The sequence below is a fragment of the Epinephelus moara genome, chromosome 4 (assembly GCF_006386435.1).
Source record: "Epinephelus moara isolate mb chromosome 4, YSFRI_EMoa_1.0, whole genome shotgun sequence".
In the NCBI taxonomy this organism is placed as follows: Eukaryota; Metazoa; Chordata; class Actinopteri; order Perciformes; family Serranidae; genus Epinephelus; species Epinephelus moara.
Window position 1 is genome coordinate 9,076,060 of NC_065509.1, and position 10,812 is coordinate 9,086,871.

At 39.3% G+C, this 10,812-nt stretch overlaps 1 protein-coding gene across 4 annotated transcripts in view; it reads right to left on the reverse strand.

The window, feature by feature from the left end:
* Positions 1-6,845, reverse strand: part of myot (myotilin) — a 35,606-nt gene extending 28,761 nt beyond the window's left edge. For all 4 annotated transcript variants that reach the window (XM_050042706.1, XM_050042707.1, XM_050042705.1 and 1 more), the window contains exon 1: positions 6,704-6,845. The gene's annotated coding sequence lies outside the window, so the exon portion shown is untranslated. The remainder of the gene's footprint in view (positions 1-6,703) is intronic.
* Positions 6,846-10,812: the final 3,967 nt, after the last annotated feature.

Here is a 10,812-nt window from a genome sequence, read left to right on the forward strand (position 1 = left end):
AAAAAATACCAACTTTCCTAGAAATGGATCACATTCATGTTTCATGGAGCATTCATTGATGCTGTTAGTTCTTTCTTTTTTTTTAATCAGATCTTAAATGAAGCTCACAGAAACATTTTATAATCATACAACTTGATGGAATAGTGACTGAATCGCTGTCAAGCTATAAACAAGTGTTTTATGTAGTCTTAGGTAATTTACATTTTGAGCTTAGAAGGTTTTGTACTGACAGCTGTATTATGCAAATCATGGTAACTCTTTATGTTATTTACTCTATGTAATTTCCTATTCATTTTAGTTTCTAGTGAAGATTTTTTTTTAAATTTAGTATTAATTATAGGGAAATGAAATATAAGAAATGTTCTGTTTAATAACTCAAGTAAATATTCATTAAATCTTCATGGTGAAATCGCATGCTTTACTGTAGACAAATCAGACATTTTTACATGTTCAGTTGGAATAATTGGAATTCATTACTTTGAATTGTGTCATTCAAGACATCTCTAATCTCATTCCAATTTGAAATCATGGACCAGTAAAATAAAGTGTTCTTCTTTTTAACATGTAGAAGAAACTACTGATTAGTGAATGTCCCATAATAAGTAGCCTACTGTAAAAGCTGCGCTGGGCAGCTTAGCAATTCGGTGCTTCCAAGTGACAGTTGGGGATGAGTCGGCTACTTATCTAATCCCGAGGAGTAAAAAGGTTGAATGACAGTTGAATGATTTAAAGTTGCCACCAAAACCAGGTTGTTAAGTGTTGTTTGGTATGATGACACTGTAGTCTCATTTAGCCACTTGTTAGCAACCACGTTTTTTAAGGTACAAAAAAGCTTCAAAATGTACACGTGGGGTATTTACTAATGTATTTTATGTTGTAGAACAAAATGTGAAAGTCTCTTAAGCTTGTGTTAACCACAGACCTTATTTCAAGCATCTTATGAAAAACTCATTCAAAAAAACCCATTGACATCAAGGCAAGGGAACTGTGAGTGCTATAATGCTAACTCATTTCCCGGTTCCAAGGAAGGACAATATAAAAGAAGGAAAGGTCATGAGGTCATTGACAGGGGGTAGACTTTGGTGTCAACTGAAGTCTATTGGAGTGAATGGACTGAAAAATGACAGAAAAATCCTTCCATCCGATTTTTTTTTTTTTTTTAAGATTATTTTTATGGGCTTTTTGCCTTTAATGGACATGACAGTATATAAAATGGGGAGAGAGAGAGAGAGTGCGGAGTGACACGCAGCAGGGGGCTGCAGGCCGGAATTGAATCCGCGGCTGCTGCAGCAAAGCATTGCCTCTGTACATGGGGCGCTGGCACTATCCACTACGCTACCGCACCCCCTTCCATCAGATTTAAAAAACCCATTACATGATGCTGACTGAAGTTTTTAATCTAAATGTGTGTGCTCATTTCCCTTTATGTCTCTGTCCAGCAGCAGCATCTCAAGCCCTTGTTTGGTCCAAGATAGCTAATGCAACATGTTGATAGCATGTACATGTATTTGGTTGTCAATACCTAACCAAACTTTTATATGTTAATGATATTTAATAATATTCGAAAGGGCTAATGTTAAATAATGTTTCCTAATGTTGCCAGGAGGTGGTCCTAATCACCAAATTATCATAAATCTGGACATTCATCACTTAGCGGTACTTGTAACTTTGTTTATCAATGAACTAAGTCAGCATTTGCACTTTGTTTAGTTGAGGTTAGCCTGCATTATCTCTGTTGAGTCACCGCACATTAATTTGGACCATTAATATTAGTAAGCAATCATCCTGCTGAAGGTGTTAAAAAAACAGACAGGGAGCTGTGGTGTCGGTGAGAAATAGCAAATGTTAAAGCCTCTCAAGCTTAATTGCTATTATGACTCATGTGTGCTAGATAATAAACGTTAGATAACTGATGTTGGTACGAATGTAAATCACTGAGGCAAACTACAAGGCACTGTAGCATACAGTCAAGTCCTAGTTACCAAACTGACAGGTAATGTCTTTAAGTCCAGCCAGAATAATAATCAGCGCCATCAAAAACTGATCTGATTATAAACGCAGTCTGGTTGGACACGCCCAGTTTGTTTATGTATCATGATGTAATGTTAGCTATCTTGGAGCAAACAGGGTCTTGAGATAGAACTGCTGGGCAGAGACGTGATCTATATTTAGAGACTGATGACAAGGAAAACAAATACACATATTGAGATAAAAAAAACATTAATTAACATTAGGTAATGTGTGTTTTTCAGTCTGGTGTAAGGATTCTTCAGTCAAAGGTGTAACAACAAAGATATGATGGGTTATAGTGCGATTTGCCGTGCCTGCCCCATTGACTCTTACATAACTGAAACCAAGTCTGGCTCCTAGAACACTGTCACTGACGTCATGAACTTTATGTCTTTTATATTTTCCTTGATGTGTCTCACTGAAGGAGCAGAGTGTTTAGGTTTGGGGGCAGACAGCATGTTGCCTGTTACATGGTGTGGGCTGCCTTGTTCGATGCAGAAGCACTAAGAACATTATATCTAACACAGTTTAAGCTGTATATTTTATTTTACAAATGTAATAGAATAGTTCAATGCATTAAGTGCTGAATGGTTCAATGCGGATACGTGTTTTGTTACACCCCTATTGCTTAACTGTGATATTCACTCAGTCTCTGACCTCTGACCTCCCTGCAGATGAGACAAAGTCCAGAGTGAATTTCACTATGAGCAAATGAAAGAAACAGACATTGACAATACGCTCCCACTTAAGCAGCTCTTGATGGCCAGTTTGTTTCTGTGGTTTTACAGAAGTCATGTTAACATGTCTAACACACCTAGATCAGTGTGTGTGTGTGTGTGTGTGTTTTTTGTTTGTTTGTTTGTCATTTATGCCTTATTCATTCAGCTAAGTTCAGCTCAGTGTTCTATTTGATGGGAATGTTAGGCAGACTGTTAACAGAGCGTCTTAATAAGGCTGTGATTCCTCAAAAAACATTCAGTACAAATATTTATTTGCATGAGTGAACGAGTTGCAGTGTCAGTTTGAAGGTAATATCTTTTTTTATCAGGGTATTTCACTTAAAAACAAAAATATCAACTTGATGGTGACACTGGCACACCCAGAGTTGAGACCAGTAATCAGAGTCGCAGTCTTGCACGCTTCTCTGAGCTTCTAGTGCAGTTGCCCACCCATAGAGTTATACAAACGGTGTCTGTCCCCCGACAACCTAAATTATTAAAATCTAAAGCCAAACAAAGAAGAGTTATGCATAACAACCTAATAAAAATGAAAAACACTTCTGTGACAGAAAGACAAAACAGGAGAATTAAATGCGGACTGTTAAATATCAGGTCTCTATCGTCTAAAGCAGTGTTAGGAAACGAATTAATATCAGATAATCATACTGATTTACTCAGCGTCACTGAAACCTGGCTGTGTCCAGATGAATATGTTAGTCTACTGAAACCTGGCTGTGTCCAGATGAATATGTTAGTCTAAATGAATCCACTCCTCCCAGTCATAATATTACCCACATTCCTCGAGGCAGCGGCCGAGGAGGGGGAGTTGCAGCCATTTTTAAATCTAGTCTGTCAATCAGCCCTAAACTTAAAGCCTCGTTCTTAGTCTTTTACATCCGAACTGGAAAACCTCACAGCCACTTTTATTTGTTATAGTGTACCGTGCTCCTCCTTTTAACCACACCCTCGATCTAGTTCTGACGTATGGAATTGAAATTGATAACCTAATAGTCTTTCCACAGAATCCCTCTCTATCAGATCATTATTTAATAACTTTTGATTTCTTTCTACTCGATCACACGCCACTCTGCAACAGTTACTATACTAGATGTTTATCAGATAGTGCTGTCGCAAAATTTAAGGAAATGATTCCATCAACGTTAAATTTAATACCATGTCCTTCTGCAACAGAGATTTCCCGTACGGACTTTAAACTCTCCCAAATTGATCATCTTGTTGATAGCGCTGCAGGCTCGCTGCAAACAACACTCAACTCTGTAGCACCTCTTAAAAAGAAGTTAACAAAGCAAAGAAAGTTCGCTCCTTGGTATAACTCTCAAACCCGAAAATTAAAACTAATATCGCGAAAATTTGAAAGGAATTGGCGATTAACCAAACTGGAAGAATCTCATTCAGTCTGGGAAGACAGTCTCAAAACGTATAAGAGGGGCCTCCGCAATGCCAGAGCAAACTATTACTCAGCATTAATAGAAGAAAATAAGAACAACCCCAGGTTTCTTTTCAGCACTGTAGCCAGGCTGACAGAGAGTCACAGGTCTGTTGAGCCTTGTATTCCTTTAGCCCTTACCAGTAATGATTTTTATGAGCTTTTTTAATGACAAAATTCTAACTATTAGAGGCAAAATTCATGACCTCCTGTCCTCAGATAATACCTATCTAACCTCAAACACAGCTGTAAGACCTAATAAATCTAACTAAATCATCAACGTGTTTCTTAGACCCCATCCCAACTAGGCTACTTAAGGAAGTCTTACCTTTAGTTAACACTTATATATTAGACATGATCAATGTATCTCTATTAACAGGCTATGTGCCACAGTCTTTTAAGGTAGCTGTAATTAAACCTGTTCTAAAAAAGCCCACCCTGGATCCAGAGGTGTTAGCCAACTATAGACCGATTTCTAATCTTCCCTTTCTTTCAAAGATCCTTGAGAAAGTAGTCGCAGACCAGCTGTGTGATTTTCTCCATGATAATAATTTATTTGAGGAATTTCAGTCAGGATTTAGAGTGCATCATAGCACTGAGACAGCACTAGTTAAAATTACAAATGACCTTCTGATTGCTTCAGACAAAGGACTCGTCTCTGTACTTGTTTTATTAGATCTTAGTGCGGCGTTTGACACAATTGACCATCAAATTCTGCTACAGAGACTGGAACATTTAATTGGCCTAAAAGGTTCTGCACTAAGCTGGTTTAAATCTTATTTATCTGATCGTTTTCAGTTTGTTCATGTCCATGATGAATCATCTCTACGTACTAAAGTTTGTTTTGGAGTTCCACAAGGTTCTGTGCTTGGACCAATTCTGTTCACTTTATATATGCTTCCCTTAGGTAACATCATTAGAAATCACTCTGTAAATTTCCATTGTTATGCGGATGATACACAATTGTATTTATCGATGAAGCCAGAAACAGATCAATTAACTAAACTTCAGAAATGCCTTAAAGACATAAAAACCTGATGAGCTCCAATTTCCTTGTGTTAAATTCAGACAAAACTGAAGTTATTGTTCTTGGCCCCAAACACCTCAGAAATTCCTTATCTGGTGATATACAGTAGTTTAGTTTCTCTGGATGGCAAAAATTTTACCAAGATTTGTCTTTTAACTCCCATTTAAAACAAACCTCACGGACTGCGTTTTTTCATCTGCGTAATATTGCGAAAATTAGGCCTATCCTGTCCCAAAAAGATGCAGAAAAATTGGTCCGCACTTTTGTTACGTCTACGCTGGATTACTGTAACTCCCTATTATCAGGTAGCTCTAATAAGTCTTTGTAAACTCTCCAGCTAATCCAGAATGCAGTGGCACGTGAGCTGACAGGAACTAACCTGACAGGCCCCACATTGAGATTCAGATTGCTGTATTATTATATAAGAATCTCATCTAGTGCAGCTTTAATTTATGTTTCTAAATGTGATTTCAAAGCTTCACTGGGATGTAAAGGTACTATTGATGTAGAAAAGGAACCCCTCTCTTCGCTGTAAGCCCATTTCAAATTTTCTCAGTTGTGTCATTCTGAAAAAGCTTTTAACCCTCCACCTCCATCTCCAGCTCTCCAATTCTCCTAACTCCTCAACTTGTCTGCTAGCAGGACCGATTTAGCCCGGACTGGGTCACCTGATCTCTCTGTCCGCCAACCACAGCTCAGCGGCTCAACACTGCGTCATGCAGGCATGCCAGGCCTGCACTGTGAACCCCCCCACTCTGCCACCCACTCAGCTTTGGCTGGTATGTCTTGTGTTGCCTCACCCCGCAGACTATATAACTGACACACTTTTTTTTTTTACTTCTACCCTTTAAACTCCCAAACGGATGTAACAGATTGACGGATAGAGACACATATAGACAGATACCTTTAGAGACAGACAGACAGATAGATAAACAGATAAACAGATAGATAGATAGATAGATAGATAGATAGATAGATAGATAGATAGATAGATAGATAGATAAAAAAGATAGATGGGCATATGGACACATGACACAGCATATAAATTTAGCTCCAGACAGATCATCCCAGCTGTCCTCTTCTTTCTGACTGCAAACTCACTCACCACATTCAATCCAGTGCTGCCTGCGGTATCAATAACATGCAGTACCATGCAGGAACTTTGTGGCCCTTGACCAAGTGAATTACAACATTTGATCTACTGATTACTGGAGCAGTATCTATCACAACAGAGAGCTATGTTTGAACCATGACACAGATGGTTCCTTTATTGAACAGAATTTGTAGTTTGGTCCACATATGTGCAACAAAAGTGAGATATCAGACAGATTCCGTCTGTCCCTGTAGCGACAGGATCTCTTTGTGATCGTATCTTATAGTTATGTTGCAGTTCTACTGCTGATCCAGCCATGCGCATGCGAAACAGGCCCAACTGCACCTTTAGTACACTGATTTATCCCAACTGTAGCAAACTTAAACCGAATATATTCCCCTCCTTACCTGTCTGGCCTTTCCCCAGCAGGCTATAGAAAAACAACAAGTGTATTGATCCAACAGGAAGTGTGAATGATCCAAATGCTAAATGCTAAACTGCTATGTGACTGTGTGGCTGCCAGTCATTGCTTGGTCGCCGGACGCTCCCTACTCTGAGCGAGCTGACACACACATTTACACACAGACTGGTGTGTGTGTGTGTGTGTGTGTGTGTGTGTGTGTGTGTGTGTGTGTTGAGGGGGGTTGTGGTGGTGGAATGGGGTTAGGAGGGAATCTGAGGCTGGTGAGGGGTGGGGGGGACGAGGGGAGGGCAGGGCAGGAGGGGTTCAGTTGGTGAGGTACGAAAGGGGCAAATTTAGAGCGCAGTATAGTGTTGGTCAACAGTGACGAACTAATTGCAGAGAAGAGCTCCAAGTCACAGTCAACAGGAGTGAAGCTAGAATCTGCTCACCCATCTTTGTGTTAGCTAATGTTAACAGCTAACATAGATAGAATGTAGAGAGGTCATCTGTTGCAATTAACCTGATTAGACGATTTTAAAAGATGAAATGTGGCTGATGTCTGACGGCTGGAGGCTTTATGACCTAACTTCATCCAAGAGAGACAGGAGCCAGGAAACCTGCGAGTGGTGCCAGTGAGTCTTGAGGGGATACATGAGATGAGTCCTCTGGAAATGAGAGAGAGAGAGAGGAACAGACAGACAGACAGAGAGACTTTCTTTAACACAATCTTAAATGCAGAGAACCACACAAACAGAACAATGAAGGTGTAGTGGAAGGTAGTAGTGTTGATAGCAATTTTAGTTGGGGTTAGTCAACGTTTTATTTAGCACTACGTCTTTCTCATAACTGATGCATGCCTAACTTTGACCCAGACTTTAAAGAGGGCCTATTATGTTAGTTTTCAGGTTCATACTTTTTATATTACGACTGTACTTTTGGGTAAAAGTACTTTACTGGAACATGTTTACATGACTTAATTTTCAAAAAAACCTTCATTTTCTTCATACTCTCTGTGCTGAATCACCTGTATTCACACCTTTATTCAAATCTGTATTCACACGTCTGAACCACTCCGTTGTAGTGTCTGTCTCTTTAAGCCCCCCTCACAAAAAAGCCCAGTCTGCTCTAACTGGATAGCTTTCCGAGTCTTCAGTATCTGTGTGTCTCTGCCATAGAGAACTGGATACAGGGTTACAGGCAGGTCCACATTCATTCCTATCAAAGTTGCTTAGTAGTGAATGAAGCCCAAAACCCCCAAAAAATATGAAACTCCAGAGATCTTCTGCATTGTTGGACCCATGGAGCAAGCGACTTCCGGCGGCCGAGCAGCTAACTTCCAGTTTAGCCAGTTAACTTGAATGGGGATGAAATGATTTAATCATGTGGCTCTTCTAGACATTCCAATATTATCGGACTGAATGGATCGAATCCTGATAGTGAAACAAGTCTTTTCGCGGGGACTGTGATGCTCCGAAGAAATGTACCCACTGATATTACAGTCATCTCTTTTACAATTTAAGTCTATGGGAAAAAGTCTTTCTGGGCCCCTGGACATCACGTGATGGACCTGGAAGTTGTAATTCCACATTTGGCCACTATGTAAAACTGGCTTCAAAGCCCAGCACTGTTCCCTAGGGCCTGGTCTTTGCATTGTCATTGCAGTCATGGGGATGGCTGTAACAGAGAACAGCGGCATTTTCTACTGTAAAAAAATCACCAATAAAAGCTTCTACACCAAAATTTCCACAACCAGACAGAAACATGATAAAAAATCAGCAGAAATAAAGGCTACATGTTTCCCTGACATTAGCATGTAGCTTTATTTCAAGGTGTGGTCTTGTTAATGTAAACCCTTGCAGTACTGCGCCTAGGGCAGATAACCATTTAAAGAAATCCATCACAATCTGACATCAGCTTGTCGTGAAACTAAAAAACATAACCAAGTATTCAGAATGGTCTAAAACCTCTGATTTTGCTAAAAAAACAAACAAACAAAAAAACAGAATTTCCTCTACACGTTTACCTCTTTTTTCTTTTCTTTTTTTTACTTTTAATATGACATTGCAATATATGAAAGAAAATAAGGAAAAGCATAATGGGTCTCTTTAAACCCTCTTCACAGCCACTTGTGGTCAAAGGTGCAGCTGTTTGGCAAAAATGACATACAGGCTTTCTTCAAATGACATAGCTTTATGGTATATCTAACTAAATTCTCAATGAAATGCAATGGATATGGCTAAATGAATGATTCATTTTATGTTGATTTCCACTTGTAGAACTCACAGTAAATGTACATCCAATAGCATTTTCATATGATAGTCTTCATGGATTCTCATGCTGCTCACTATTCAGCTACCAATTTGAAGGTGTTGGGTCTGACATCTCACTGGATGGCCTTATCTGACCACATAAATAACACTAGAATTACCGCCTTGTGGTTGTACGCCTCTGCAAACCCATCAAGTTGCAAAAACAGAGATGCTTTACACACACATCTTCCCCCAAGCAGCACGGAAGAGCTATACAATCAGCACAGTTTCAAGGTAGACATCCAAGATTAGTGTCATTTATGTAGTATCCGACCAAATGTCTCCCCTTCTGTTTCTGAGATATGATGCTATGGCCACAAAGTGTTTGTACAGAACATTATGATGTCACAGTGATGTTAAACTTTGACCTTTTGGATATAAAAAGTCATCTCTTTATCATTTTAGATGTGTGTAAAATGTTTTCATAATTAGCATATAAATTCCTGAGTTACGGCCAAAAACATGTTTTGTGAGGTCACAGTGACCTTTGACCACCAAATTCTCATCAGTTCATCCTTCACTCAAAGTGGATGTTTGTGCCAAATTTGAAGAAATTCCCTCAAGATGTTCTTTCTTTCTTTCTTTTTTTTTAATGTTTTTTTTTTTTTTTTATTAGTGAAATTCAAATTACATGACAAAAACAGTGACATGACATGGTGAACACATAAACAGACATGACGGGGGGAACATACATAACTACAGACAATAACAGAACGAAACAAGAAATGAAAATGTAGTTGTTAAGTGTCAAATGTCCATGTTCAGTTCTACGGAGAACATAGTTCATTGTGTCTTTGTTGGGGAGCGGGATAAAGCGAAAATAAGCGAAAGGGAAATAAATCTGTCAGTCCATGCCCCTCCATATTGGGCAGACTCCCTCCCAAAGGGTCTGGGAGTTGCCCAGGACTGAGACGGGAAATGGGATTACGGCAAGAACTGCAAAGGGTCAGTGGCCACCTAAGGGTCTGGGTGGGGCCCAAAAGCAGGACTGCCCTAAATAGATAAAAAAAAAATAAATATATATATATAAAGAGCAAAAGTAACAATGAAAAGAAAGAGAGGAGTAGACTCTTGTCAGTCTGCCGCGCCTGCCTCTGGCGTGCTGCTGGGTCCGGTGGTGGGGGCCCCTGCCCNTGCCCTAAATAGATAAAAAAATATATATATATATATATAAAGAGCAAAAGTAACAATGAAAAGAAAGAGAGGAGTAGACCCTTGTCAGTCTGCCGCGCCTGCCTCTGGCGTGCTGCTGGGTCCGGTGGTGGGGGCCCCTGCCCTCCTGGCCTCATCCCCCACAGGGCTGCATTGTTATGTTATAAGTGGATATGTTATTGTATTGTGCTCTTATATTATATCATACTATATTACTTTATTATACCAAGATATATCATACTGAATTGTACTCTGTTAACATTACGATCAATTATATAAGGTTATTCACATCATGTTATGTTTTATTATTTATTCATTTATTTATTTATTTATTTTTCTCTCTCTCCATCATACGCACCAAAACTCAAGATGTTCTTTAGATGTCCCGTTCATGAGAATGAGGTGGATGCAAGGTCATGGTGACCTTGACCTTTGACCAACATTCAGTTCAGCCTTCTCTTTGTACTGCTGGACTGATAACACAGTCAGCTTTGAACAGAAATTTAACTAGAAAAGACACAGGCATCAGTAGATCATGTCATCATAAGGAAATCAAAATAACAAATGTTTCTGTTGATGGTGTTGTACCAACAAAGACAATCTTTTGTCACAATGACAGATGCAGTTTGTTCAGCAGACAAAACTGTGTGTC